The following is a 15,708-nucleotide window of genomic DNA, read 5'->3' as shown; positions in this document are numbered from 1 at the left end:
TTGAATACAGATGTAAAAATTCTAAATACTAATAAAAAGAACCCAGCAACATAAGCAAAGAATAATAAGAACACTAATGATCAAGTATTACAAAGCTCATTACATAAACAATTTAATGAAGAGAAAATATAAGAGTATATAAATGGATGCAGAAAGACATTACAGGGACTTCCTAGGTGGCGCAGTGGTTAAGAATCTGCCTGCCAATGCAGGGGACATGGGTTCAGTCCCTGCTCTGGGAAGATCCCACGTGCCACGGAGCAAATAAGTTCGTGCACCACAACTATTGAGAGTGTGCTTTAGAGCCCATGAGCCACAACTATTGAGCAAATGTGCCGCACCCACTGAAGCTCATGCACCTACAGTCCATGCTCCGCAACAAGAGAAGCCACGGCAATGAGGAGTCCATGCACCACAACAAAGAGTAGCCCCTGCTCAACCGCACTAGAGAAAGCCTGTGTGCAACAATGAAGACCCAAAGCAGCCAATAAATAAATAAATAAATAGATTTATTAAAAAAAAAAGGGGGGGGAATGAAATTGCTTTAAGGAAGATTTAAAAAAAGAAAGACAGAAAGACATTAGATAAAATTCAGCAGCCAATCTTTATTTTAAATATTTTGTGAGAGAGGATATCAAAGTAAACCACTTCAGTATCATGTAGACAGATTACCAAAAACCAATAACATTCATTATATGTGATGAAAGAGAAAAATTATTTAAATTAAAATGACAAAACAGGTAGGGAGTTTACTGTTACCATTATTATTAAATAGCAAAAGAAAAACAAAATAAACCAAGGAAAGCAATTTTTCCATTTCTCAGATTTTTTAAAGTGGGCCCCATCTATTCATTTCTTCATTTAAATATTTTCACTGATAATCTGCAGATTAGTTAGGGTGAAACACATTAAGAGAATAAATCTTGTAACGGTTCAAATAAGATGGAAGTATACTTTTCTCACATGCAGTGTACTCTGGTGGAGCAGCACTGCTCCATAAAATAATTCAATCTTGCCTCGCCACACTCAAAGGCACTGCCACTGATCCACATCACTAATGCATTCCAGCCCATGGGAAGGGAAAGGCATAAAAACAAAGCAGGTACAATTACCATTTAAGTGCTTGAAGTAGCAATTGTGATCATTAATTCTGTTCACTTACAAATCTAACAAAAACATAGTCAGAGGAACATGCTTAGCTGCAAGTAAAACTGGTTAACAAAAAGCTCTAGTATTTATTCAACTGCCAAAAGAAAAGAAAATAATGGATTTTCAAGGAAAAAGTAGCATTTTGAAAATGACCAGTATGTGGTCTGTGAAGAGAACAAAGCCTATAATACGATGAAGCTTACATTCTCTAATAAGTAGAGTTAGACAATACAGAAATAAAACGCTAAATATACAATAAGTGAATTGCTTTTCACCTAGGCTGGAATGGGATTGTATTGCTGAGAGAAAACAAGATATAGGGAGAATCTCAGAAAAACCTAGTAAAGCAAACAACAAGTACAAAAGGCCAGGCAGAAGTATGCTTAGAGAGGCAGGAACACACTTGGCATGTTTGAAGGACAGGAAGAAGGTCACAGGGATGGACAGTCATTACAGAGTTTTGAGAAGAGTGGCTTTGAGACCAAAGGAGATCAAGATGGTAGAGTGGGAGGATGTGAAACTCACCTCCCCTCACAAACACAACAAAAATACATCTGAATATGGAACAATTCTCATTGAAAAGTAATCAGAGACTGAATGAAATACTCCTGTATAACCAAAGATGTGAGAAAGAGCCACACAGAATCAGGTAGAAAGGGAAGAGATGTGATCAGGTCAGAACCTGCGCGCCTAGGAGGAGACAGGTGGGAGACCATCGCTAGGAAATGAGCAGTTTGAGTCACATATTGAGCACCCTAGCCCTGGCGTCTGACACTGGGAAGACAAGCCCGCTTGGCTGGTCCCAGGGCCCGGCGGGACTAACAGCAGGGCTGTGGGAAGCCTGCTTGGGAGGAGTATGCACAAACTCACTTGCTCCTAAAGCAGGGCAGAGGGGGCAGATTGAGACTGCAGGGTGGTTAGCTGATTTCCTGCAACCACCCTGGCCTGTGTACCAACCTAAGGAGAGTGGTCACTCATGACACAACTCCACACTGGGGTAGAGCTCTATGGATGAGGGACAAAAAAGGCTCAGACCCAAAGAAGCATCTGACGAAGGCAGTGGCAACATTACTGGTGCTCACACAGGCAGTGCATTGGAAGCAGTCCAGGTCGCTGCCAAGGCCAGAACACCACAGCCTGCACTCTGATCCACACCAAGTGAACACACTTGCCACTCTTGCCCAAACAGTGCTCCCCTCTGGGGTGAGAGTGCTGGTGTTGGAGTGGGGAAAGCAAACATTTAATGGGAAAAGAGCCAGCTTGAACCTGACCCCCAGGACTTCTGCTCCAGCAGCTTGGGACATGCCCCTGCCCCCAACAGGGTCGTGACAGCCACTGAGCAGAGGAAAAGCCCCAGCCCACACGTGGCTCTGGACCTAGCCACTCCTTCTCCAGTCCCATCTCCTACTAAGGTAATAGCTGCAAGCACACTTTGAGGAAAGATGTGACTAGTGTTGTCAGATCTAGCTCTCCCATCAAAGCCACTGGCCACACACAGGCTGTAGAGAAATGTTTCCACACAAGGACATCCTTTCAAGATGGCAATAGATTATTGTTTCACCTACTTTCACAAAGACAGAGAAAGTTAGTCAAAATAAGAAGACCGAGGAATTTGTTTCAATTGAAAAGGCAAGAGAAAACCCCCTGAAAAATAACCAATGAAACAGAAAGAAATAATTTGCCAGATAAAGAGTTCAAAGCCTTAGTAATAAGAATGCTAAATGAATTAGGGAAAATAATAGGTTAATACAGTGAAAATTTTAATAAGGCACCAGAAAATATAAAAAAGAACCAATCAGAAATGAAGAATACAATAACTGAAATGAAAAACACACTAAAGGAAATTAACAGCAGAGTAGGTGACACATAAAAATGTATAAGAGACCTGGCAGATAGCATAATGGAAATCACCCAATCAGAAAAACAAAAAGAAAAATAAATTTAAAAAATGAGAACAGTTTAAGGGATCTCTGAGACAACATCAAGTGTACCAATATTTGCATTATAGGGATCCGAGAAGGAGAAGAGAGAAGAGGGTTGAAAATGTATTTGATGAAATTACGGCTGGAAACTTCCCAAACATGAAAAAGGAAATAGCTATCCAGGTACCGTAAGCACAGAGGGTCCCAAATAAGATGAACCAGAACAGACCCACACCAGGACATATTATAATTAAAATGACAAAAGTTGGGACTTCCCTGGTGGTGCAGTGGTTAAGAATCTGCCTACCAATGCAGGGGACACAGGTTCAATCCCTGGTTCCGGAAGATCCTACATGCTGTGCAGCAACTAAGCCCATGTGCCACAACTACTGAGCCTGTGCTCTAGAGCCTGTGAGCCACAACTACTGAGCCTGTGTGCCACAACTACTGAAGCCCATGCACCTAGAGCCCATGCTCCACAAAAAGAGAAGTCCCTGCTTGCCACAACTAGAGAAGGCCCGTGCACAGCAATGAAGACCCAACTCAGACAAAAACAAATAAATAATAAATAAATATTTTAAAAAGTAAAAATAAAATGACAGAAGTTAAAGATAAAGAGAATTCTGAAGGTAGCAAGACAAAAACAGTGTCATATACAAGGGAACCCTCATAAGGCTATTAGCTGATTTTCATGCAGAAACATTATAGGCCAGAAGGAAGTAGCATGATATATTCAAAGTGCTGAAAGGGAAAAACCTGCAACCTAGGACATACTCACTACCCAGCACGATTATCATTTAGAATTGGAAAGATAACTTCTCAGACAAACAAAAACAAAGAGTTTATCTATACAAAAATTATCCTAAAAGAAATGTGAAAGAATCTTTTCTAAGTGGAAAAGAAAAGGCTCTAACAAGAAGAAAGAATCTATAAAGGAAAAATCCCACTAGTTAAAGCAAATACATAGTAAAGGATGAAAGTCAAACACTTAAATAAGCGAGTATAAAGATTTAAAAACAAAAAAATTGTAAAGTCAACTATCACTACAATAATCAGTAAAGGATATACATGAAGATGTAATATATGACATCAAAAACACTATGTGTGTTATATGCAATCTAAAAATGGTACTGATGAACTCAGTGACAAGAACAAGGATGCAGATACAGAGAATGGACTGGAGAACTCGAGGTATGGGAGGGGGCGGGGGGTGAAGGGGAAACTGAGATGAAGCGAGAGAGTAGCACAGACATATATATACTACCAACTGTAAAATAGTCAGTGGGAAGTTGTTGTATAACAAAGGGAGTCCAACTCGAGGATGGAAGATACCTTAGAGGACTGGGGCGGGGAGGGTGGGGGGGACTCGAGGGGGGGGAGTCAAGGGAGGGAGGGAATACGGGGATATGTGTATAAAAACAGATGATTGAACCTGGTGTACCCCCAAAAAATAAATAAATAAATAAAACAAAAACAAACAAACAAAAAAACACTATGTGTGGAAGGGGAGTAAAAAAATGTAGATATTTTAGAGTGCATTTAAATTTAAAGGACCACCTGTTTAAAACAAACAGTTATATGTCAACATATATGAACCCCATGGTAACCATAAATCAAAAACCCACAATAGATATACAAAAACTAGAGAGAAAGGAACACAAGCGTTCAATTAAAGAGTCAACAATTCACAGGGAAGAAACTAAAATAAGAAGAAAACAACAAAGAAGAACTACAAAAACAACCAGAAAACAAGTAATAAAATGGCAATAAGTACATACTTATCAATAATTACTTTAGGTGTCAATGGAGTAAATGCTCAAATCAAAAGATATAAGCTGACTGAATAAAAAACATAAGTCCCATCTATAGAAAAAGTAGAACTAATTGAGACCAAAGCTAGCAGAAAAAGAATAAAATGATCCCAAAGTTAGAAGGAAGAAAATAATAAAGATTACAGAGGAAATTATGAAATAGAGAATAGGAAAACAATAGAAAAGGTAACCCAACTTAGAGTTGGTTCTTTGAAAAGATAAACAAAATTACAAACCTTCAGCTAGACTAAGGAAAAAAAGAGAAATGACCCAAATTGACAAAATTGTAAATGAAAAATAAGACATTACAATCGATACTGCATAGACACAACAGATCATAAGAGGCCATTATGAACAACTATATGCCAAACAACTTGACAAACCTAGAAGAAATTGAAAAGTTATTAGAAATCTACAACTACTCAAAACAAATTAGGAATAAACAGAAAGTCTGAATAGACCAATTACTAATAAGGAAATCAAATCAATAATAAAAAAATCTCCCAGTGAAGAGAAGCCCAGAACCAGATGACTTCACTGGTGAATTTTACCAAACATTTAAAGAATTAACATCAATTATTCTTAAACTCTCCCAGAAAATCAAAGAGGAGGAAACACTCCCAGACTCATTTTATGAGGACAGCATTACCCTGATACCAAAGCCATATAAGCACACTAAGAGAAAAAGGAAACACATTCCAATCCCTGTTGAATACAGATGTAAAAATTCTCAATAAAACATTAGCAAACTGAATTCAGCAGCACAGTTAAAGGATCCTTCACCATGATCAAGTAGGACTTATAAATAGGATGCAAGGAAGGTTTAAGATATGCAAATGCATGTGATACACTGCAGAAAAATAGAATGAAAGAAAAAATCACATGATCATCTCAAGAGAGGCAGAAAAAGCATTTGACAAAATTCAACTTCTGTTCATGACAAAACTCTCAACAAATTATGTATACAAGGAACACACCTGAACATAATAAAGGTGATATATAATAAGCACACAGCTAACATCATCCTTAATCATGAAAAGTTGAAATATTTTCCTCCAGAATCAGGAGTAAGACTAGGGTGTCCATTCTCACCACTCCTATTCAACATAGTACTGGAGGTCTTTGCCAGAGCAATCAGGCAAGAAAATGAGATTAAAGAATAAAAGAAAACATAGGAAAAGAAGAAGTAAAATGATCTCTATTTGAAGATGACATGATTTTATATGCAGAAAATCTTAGACTCCACTAAAAAAACTGTTAGATCTAATTGATAAATTCATTAAAATTGCAGAATTCAAAATTAACACTCAAAAATCAGTAATGTTTCTACACACTATCAATTATATGGAAAAGAGAGAAAAAAATCCCATTTAAAATAGCATAAAAAATTATATTTTTAGAAATAAACTTAGGAGGTGAAAGATCTCTAATCTGAAAACAATAAAATATTAATGAAAGAAATTGTGGAAGTGTCAAAAAGACAACAGACAACAAATGCTGCCGAGGATGTAGGAGGGAAGGAAGCCTTGTGCACTGTTGGTGGGATTGTAAACTGATATTGTCACTATGAAGAACAGTATGAAGAATCCCCAAAAAATTATAAGCAGAACTACCATATGATCCAGCAATTTCACTTATGAACATATATGCAAAAAGCCCACAAAAGCACAAATTCAAAAGTATATCTAAATCTCTATGTTCATGGCAGCATTATTTACAAGTAAAATATGGTAACAACCCAAGTGTCCACTGATAGATAAACAGATAAAAAAGTTGTGTGTACACACACACACACACACACACACACACTGGAATATTGTTCAGCCATAAAAGAAGGAAGAAATCCTGCCATTTGTAACAACATGGATGGACCTTGAGCGCATTACACTAAATGAATGTCAGACAGTGAAAGACAATATATGATCTCACATATATGTGGAATCTGAAACAAAAATAGACAAACAAAAAACCTCATAGAAAAAGAGATCAGATTTTTGATCAGATTTGTGGATACTAGAGGTAGGGGTTGGGAAGCAGGGATTTGGAGGAAAGTGGTCAAAATGCACAAACTTCCAGTATAAGATAAATAAGTACTAGGAATGTAACGTACAATATGATAACTATAGTTAGCATTGTCAAATGATATATATGAAAGTTGCTAAGAGAGTAAATCCTAAGAGGTCTCATCAAAAGGAAAAAAGTTCTTTTCTTTTTTTTATTGTATTTATATGAGATGAAGGATGCTAATTAAACTTGTGGTAATCACTTCATAAGTCAAACCATTATGCTGTACACCTTAAACTTGTGCAATGATATATGTCAATTATATTTCAATTAAATTGGAAAAAAACTAAAAGTAAAATGAAATTTTGGCAAATAAACACAAACTGAGAATTCATTGCTGGCAGACATGCCATATGAGAAATATTAAAGGAAGTTCGTTAGGTCAAAAGCAAGTGACCTCAAACAGTAATTTGAATCCACAGAAAAAATAACGGTTGCAGGTAAAATATTATGTAATTATGAAACAATATAAATTCAAATTTCTACTTATTTCTTAACTATTTTAAAAAAGCAATTGTATAATATAATATTTATATATTGTATTTTTGTCTAAAACATGTATAAATGTAATACATTTGACAAAAATAGCACAAGATGGCAAGTGTAAGCAAAGCTATTTTGGAGTTATAAAATGATACTAGATGGTAATCTAAATCCACAGGAAAAAAATGAAGAGAACTAGAAATATGATAAACAGTACTGTCAATGTAACAAACTCAGTGAACATATACTTGGTCCTCTTTCTTGCCTTAGCTCCTTTAAAGGACAAAACACTTTATAAAGTGTTAATTATAATAATATACTTTTGGGTTAGTAACACATATAGATGTAATATGCGTAACAATAGCACGAAAAGTCGGAAAATGTGATAAACATGTACAGAAGTAACATTTTCATATCTCACTAGACTTGTCACTATATATCTGAAGTAAATAAGTTCAGATGTATATTCTAAGTCCTAGGAAAAAACACCAAGAAAATAACTAAAAATATACAATTAAAACATTATCAAAGAAATGTAAATGTTACACTATAAAATATTTAGTCAATACAACAAAAGTATAAAGGGGTAGGAAAGGAAAAAAGATACGAGACACAGCTGTGAATAATGTAAATATTTAGGTTTATATTAAATTATCTTATGTTCTAAATCTCTTAGATTATTAAATTTACATGGCTCCTATTTTAAACATAATTTTAACTTTTACTACATTTGCTTTTAAAAAAACTGTCTATTTAATGGCTTATTTTTATAATGAAATAAGAGGTAGATTCACAGACCAAGAAGTAAAAATCATTTCCACAACTTGTTGATATTAAAACAACTTCCTTTTCATCAGAGTTATTTATTCATTTACTCTTTCATTTATTGCTGAAACACTTATTCAAAATGCATTGCTCTAGACTCTGGGAATATGTCGTAAAATTCCAACACTCTTTGTCTTAAAGGACTTACATTGAAGGAAATTCTTGGTGACAGACTCTCTTTTTCCTTATAATATGAATTATAAGGGACAATTTTTTTAAAGTAAGTTTTAAAGAGATACTTTATTTCATCTCAAAAACATTTGCTTACTATTTCCATTCCATTTTAATTTTACTTGAAGATCCCTAAGTAATTTTCCAATTAGGAATTGGCTTCTTACTGACTACTGGCCAGAGGACCTGAATTATCTGGTCTCCTTAAAGATTAAATCTCTCATGAGAAAACAGAAAATAGCCCATGAGTTTAAAAACAGATGGGTTGATTATAAAACTTAGGTTTGCCTCTGACATGTGGGCTCAATAATCCATCAAGATTCTTCTTGGACAGTGTGAGACAGTGTAGATCTTAAGAAGTGAAGGAAACTTGGGGTGGGTGGTGGTCTTAAATATTCCACAGAAGTATTCACATTGACCCTAAATTTCTAAGATTAAAGGCTAAAACATGACAATAAAAAGTTATGGTATATGCTAGAGTTTAACTTGGAGGTCATGAACCCAGTGAAATTGTAAAGGATAGTTTATTTGAGTATGCATGTATAGATTACACTGGGAATAATGCCTATAAATTTCATCAGATTTTCAAAGGAATCTGTGACCCCCCCCCAAAAAAAATTTAAACCTTGAAATAGACATTAAAATAAATTAGAATGTTCTAAAAGATTAGAGGAATCAAAATATAGTAAGTCTCCTACATGCGAACCTTCAAATTATGAACTTTCAAAGATGCAAATGTGAGTTCGTATGTCCAATCATGTAAGTTTGTTCACGTGTCTGGCGTACACTGTCAAATGCGTGCATCCTCTACAAGTGGTTGTGCTTTTGTGTACTTTACAGTACTGTACAGAGTACAGTAGTACAGTGTCTTTAGTTCAAGCCCAGGATTCTGGAAGCAAGTGTAAAAGCAGAGGTGATGTAACTGGTACTGCTAAGAAGTAACAAATGATAACAGCGGAAACAAAAGTGAAAATAATTGAAAGAGTGGAGTCAGGCGAAAAGATGGTAGATGTCACTTGTTCTTATAACATGAATTGTTCAACCATTGGCACAATTCTAAAGAACAGGACAAGATTACGGAATATGTGGATTCTGCTGTGCTGATGATGTTGACAATATCGAAGAAGTGTGGAAAAGAGATGAAGGAAATAGAGAAACTTTTCAGTGTATGGATGTTGGATCAGCATTAGCTTACTAACGAGGATCTGATGGAATTGAAGGCCCAGAGAAAGGATGAAAAGAGACAAGAGGAAGAAGAAGTAACTGAAGAACTGAAGAGATTCACGATGCAGGAAATGGCAGGGGGATTTCCTTTATTTGAGGAGGCACTGTTAGTTTTTGAGGCACAGAATCCAAATGTAGAATGGTACACGAAGGCTGCAACAGCCCTTCAGAATGCAATCCAGTGCTACATTATCTATGACAAGAAAAAAAAAGTGCTACTACCCAGATGTTACTGGATCATTTTTGCAAGAGGGAAGGTAGAATTGAATCCAGCAAGAAACCAGAACCTGTGCCATCAACATCAGGCACGAGTGAAAATGCAGTTTTCCCTCCATCTCTTATTGCTGACAATCCTTCAGCTCTACCATCTCCCACCTCATCTCCCTCCTCCAGTCAGTAACTCTTCTTGCCTGTTCACTTGATGCCAGCCCCCATATGCCAGCTGTTGTACTGTATTACTGCACTTTTCAAGGTACTGTACTGTAAAATTAAAAATGTTTATTTTTTGTTTGTTTTTTATGTATTATTTGTGTGAAAAGTATTACAAACCTGTTACAGTACAGTACTATATAGCCAATTGAGTTAGTTGGGTACCTAAGTTAACTTTGTTGGACTTATAAACAAATTGCACGCTCTCCAAATGGAAATCATTCATATGTAGAGGACTTACTCTAAATAACGATAAAAAGGGTAAGAAAAAGCAACAGCCTCAAACATTTAAAATGCATAATGAGTCAGCAAGATGGCAGAAGAAGAAGTTCTGGGCCCCCCTTTTCCCTCCACAAACACCAATTCAGCAACAATTCATGGACAAATTCCTATTGTGAGAAATCCACAAACTAACTGAAAGGCTCATGCATCCTGGTGAACATGAAACTAGGCTCACCAAAGCAAGTAGGGAGATTCAGGACATCCCTTATTCAGAATATCTACCCCTGCCACAAGACAATATGATCAAGAAGAGAACTCCTAGCTCCCAGCTTCTCCCAGGGGAGGGCAAGAGCTAGTTCACATGTCCAGCATCCCCAACTTTTCTGAGTGACCCCCTTCTCAAAGGGTTGGCTTCTCTCTTGCCAGTCTCAGAGCTTTGATGGTCTAACACAGTCTAGCCACCTGGAGGAACGGAGACAAAGGCTTGGGCTGGGAGATGCCATAACTCCTCCCTGGCTCACCACAGAGCAAGTCGACAGAAACCACAGATGCCTACAATGCCATAGTTTTTCTTGGGACTGCTCAAAGTACTGGCTTCTGACTTGCTAACAGTCAAGTGCTCATAAGACCTGGCAAAACCAAGCTTCCTGGGGACTAGTGAGAATAGAAATGGAGATTTGGGTTGGCAGTCACCATACCTCCTGCTCCTAGTTCAGCACAGAGCAAGTAAACAAAATCCCTAGCTCTCAGCTTCTCCCTGAGCAGGTGTGGAAACACAAATGCCCATCAACAGCAGAATAGATAAATAAAATGTGGTATATGCCTAAAATAGAATATTATTGAGGCTTAAAAAAGAGGCAAATTTGGCAATATGCGACAACATGGATGGACCTTGAGGACGTTATGTTAAGTAAATAAACTGGTCACAGAAAGACAAATACTGCATGATTCCACTTACATGATTCACTCTGTCCTTTCATAATTCTGGAAAGTTGTAATTATACATTAAGAAATACTATAATGACTTGAAACCTGAAGACTAGAAAGCTAACATAAGGGCCCATAAATAGTTTCTAAAATTAAGACATATTCAATGCTCCTCCCCACTGAACAAAGATCCAGAAGAAATGGAAAAAAACTGAGATTCTTTTCTATGAGATTAAATAACAACAAATTATCAGATTAATGATTAATTTACAATTCAACACATGTATTATTAATAATAAAATTATAGGAAGATTGTTTACACATTGTTTGACCTCTCACAGTTTGCTGTTAATTACTTGGCTTCATCAGTTATATCAAATTATTAAAAAATAATCAGTATAGTCAGTAAAACACAAATAGTCATCATCTTTGGAACACTTGTGTCTCAAAAGATTATATTATAAGCAGAAGTTAATACAGAAACAATGATAAATGATTATAATTTTCCAGGTAACTTTTACAGTGGTTGAGAGAAAAAATACAGACAGATGTTAAACATATCCATATTTTAATACAATTAGAAATATTAGTATTTGACATAGCCTTTAAATTCTTCCTCCAACCACATTCACCCATGTTGCTCATCACATTAAATAAACTTTACTTAATAATAAGATTTTCATCTAGATAATGTGAAGGAAAATTTAATAAGGTCTCAGAGACTTCCTAGGTGGCGCAGTGGTTAAGAATCCACCTGCCAATGCACTTCCCTGCTCTGGGAAGATCCCACATGCCGTGGAGCAACTAAGCCCGTAAGCCACAACTATTGAACCTGCGCTCTAGAGCCCATAAGTCACAACTATTGAGCCCATGTGCTGCAACTACTGAAGCCTGCGCGCCTAGAACCTGTGCTCCACAAGAGAAGCCACCACAATGAGAAGCCCGCACACAATGAAGAGTAGTCCCCACTCGCCGCAACTAGAGAAAAACCCATGTGCAGCAACGAAGACCCAACGCAGCCAGTAAATAAATAAATAAATAAATAAATAAATTTTAAAAATAAGATCTTATTTTATTATACTTATTAGCAATAGTAATATTACTAGCAGAAGTAATACAGTAACAACTATGATATTCATAATATTAATATTATATAGTATAATTGGCAATTACTAATACTAGTAATAAAATGATTAAAAAAAGAAATTTATATATCCATTGAAGTGCCAATTCAAATTCCAGAAATTGCTTCTAAGTATATAATAGTGAATATGCATAAATATATGTTTATGGATTTTTTCCCTATAATTTTTATAATTTGGAGAAAATATAAGCAACATTAATGTCCAACAGGAAAGCTCACCTAAGTAGAATACATCCATTTAAAGGAATATATCCAGCTATTAAAAATTCTTATACAATAACATTTAACACTACAGAAAATAAAAACAAGCATATTAGATAATAAAAGGTATAACAACTATTTTTTTAAAAATTATACACATATATACATTTAAAGAAATACACACAAACACAAATTATCAATCTTTACTATTCCCTCTCCTTGCACACCATTGCCTAACCCCCACCTACACATTGGGTTGTACATTTTTCCTTTCCTCACATGGATACAAACTTTTGCCCTTGCTTTTTATAAACACTGGATTTTGCTATCTATATTTCTTTGTAACTTGCTTTTCTCTTAATAATCACTGAAATCTCTGCTAAATAGATTTTAGAATTAATGTTATTTTTAACAATTATATGATATTTTATACTATCTCTGAAGTACACACTTCCAACAAAGAATACATAAGTTTTTCTAGGTTTTTTTCACTACAAATAACATAATCTCTCTCCCAGGCTCCTGTCCCTCCAAACACTTTCCTCTCTACTCCCTCAGCTCCACTCTCCTCTCACATCTCTCTCTCTCTCTCTCTCTCTCATACACACTTTTTCTAGTAGAAATTTCAAGAAGTGTTATTGCTGATGTGAGAGTGCATTACTCAAAATTCAACAGAGAAACAGAACAAATATACAGAGAGAGAGAGAGACAGACAGAGAGACAGAGATAGAGGGGGAGAGATTTTAAGGAACTGGTGCATGCAATAGTGGTAGCTGACACGTCTCAAATTTGTGGATCAGGTGAGCAAGCTGGACATTCAGGGAAGAGCCGATACTTCAGTCTTCAATCCAAAATCTGCAGGCTGGAAACTCAGGCAGGGTTTCCATCTTGCAATCTAGAAACAGAAATGCTTCACCTGGAAATTACAGTCTTTGTTCTTAAAGGCTTAAACTAATGAGATGAAGCCCATCCACAATATGAATGGTAATCTTCACTCAGAGTCTACAGATTTAAATGTTAATCACATCTAAAAAATACCTTCACAGCAATATCTAGACTGGTGTTTAACCAAACAACTGGGCACCATAGCCTAGCCAAATTGACACATAAAATTAACCATCATGGCGAAGGGGGCAGGGAGAATGAATAAGCGAAACAGAGATGAATTTCAGGGCAGTGAAAATACTCTGTATGACACCATAATGATAGATACATGTCATTATACATTTGTCTAAACCCATACAATGTACAACACCAAGTGTGAACCATATGGATTATAGGTGATTATGATGTGTCAATGTCAGGTTCATCCTTAAATCCTCATAAGAAACAATATTACAATTTCTAATCTTTGTCAATCTGTTAGGAATAACTGCATCTTTAATTTGCATATTTTTAGACTATTAATGAGGTTAAAAATCTTTCTATATTTCTGTTGGTAATTTATATTTCTTTTATGAGTTGTCTGTTCACATCTTCTGCCCATTTTTTTTCTATTTGAGTTATTTTTCTTTGCCCTACTATTTATATGAGCTTTTTATATGTTAACATTCTCTGATTTATACTGACACATTCTTTTTAATGTAAACACTTCTCTGTTTACAGCTTTCTTCTCCCCCACATCAAGGTTATAAGAATATTCAACTGAATTGTCTTCTGAAGTTTTATATTTAATGCTTTAACCCATCTGAAATACATATATTTTAATCCTGCAGAGAAATTATGGTTTTGTTCAGAAAGACAACGAATTTTGCCATTACCAATTAATAAATAAACCATCCTTTTCCCATCAAATTAAAGCTTCTCTTCCATTCTTAAAGATGTCTTCTATACACAAACCTTTTTAGGACCTTTATTCTTTTCAACTGATTTCTCTATACCTGTGCCAATGGCCAATTTATTATAATGGCTTGATAGTAATTTTTAATATTTGGAAAATTGTTTCTTTTTCTGTTGTTTCTTGACTATTCTAAGGTATTTATTTTCTCAGAAACTTTAAAAGCATATTTTCAAGTGTCTCTACAAAACCAGGATTCTAATTAAAATCACTGTAGTGCTATAGTATTTACTATTGAAAAGCATCCATTTGTAAGTGGATCTTCACAGATCAAACCCATGTTGTTCTAGGGTCAACTGTACATAGATAATTGTAAAAAAAAAGAATTAAGAACGCATTTTCTTCTTAAAGATGTGTGTGTGTGTGTGTGTGTGTATATGATATATATAAAAGCAGAAAGGAGGTGGAAGAACACGGAGCTCTTTTAAAGAAAGGAAGCTTCCACTTTAAGAAATGTTGGGGAAAAAAAGAGTAAAGCAAACCCATAGCAGGTAAAATGAAAGGAAATAAGGATTAGAGAGGAAATCAGTGAAATAGAAAATTAGGAAACAGAGAAATCTAGTGAAACTAATACATGATTTCACAAAAATATTTTTTAAAAAGGCAAATCTCTAGCTAAGAAAAAAAGTTACTAATATTAAAAAAAGAGAGACTACATTACTGTTGACCTTACAGAAATTAAAAGTGCCAGAAGAGAACACTAGGAACAGCATTAGGTCAAAAAAGTAGACAATTTAAATGAAATGGAAAAATTCCTCAAAAGATACAAATTTCCAAAACTAACTTAATAAGAAGTAGAAAACCTAAACAGACTTACAACAAGCAAAAAAAACAAAACAAAAAATCCCACTGAATTAATAATTTAAAATATTCCCATAAAGGAAAGCCCAGGCCAAGATGACTTCATTGGTGAATTCTATCAAACATTTAAGGAAAAAATCAAATTCTTCACAAACTCTTTCAGAAAATAAAGGAGGGAACATTTCTCAGTTCTTTTTATGATTCCAGGGAGAGTTTTGCCAGCATGTCAGATAGTTATTCTTCTTTAAAAAAAATAAAAGTAATGGAAAATTCTTTGTGATATGGAGGTTTCCACTGTGAAAGCATTTACTTTAACAGGATCCAACTCCCTTGCCAATTCTGTTGTCAGAAAGACAGTGATTTAGATACAAAATAGTAACAAACTGTGGAATCATAGAATCATACTTCTAAGAATTAACATTTGTAAAGCACTGCCTATGTGCCAATCACTTCTGAGCACCTAACAGGTATTATCTCAGTCTGTCCTCACAAACATTA

At 35.4% G+C, this 15,708-nt stretch overlaps 1 protein-coding gene across 1 annotated transcript in view; it reads right to left on the bottom strand.

Annotated features, from left to right (window-relative positions):
* LRRIQ3 (leucine rich repeats and IQ motif containing 3) overlaps positions 1 to 15,708 on the bottom strand; it is a 188,210-nt gene that overhangs the window by 96,843 nt on the left and 75,659 nt on the right. The gene's annotated exons all lie outside the window — the stretch shown is intronic.

Source organism: Hippopotamus amphibius, chromosome 1 (assembly GCF_030028045.1).
Source record: "Hippopotamus amphibius kiboko isolate mHipAmp2 chromosome 1, mHipAmp2.hap2, whole genome shotgun sequence".
Lineage (NCBI taxonomy): Eukaryota > Metazoa > Chordata > Mammalia > Artiodactyla > Hippopotamidae > Hippopotamus > Hippopotamus amphibius.
This window is presented reverse-complemented; position numbering and strand designations above follow the sequence as displayed.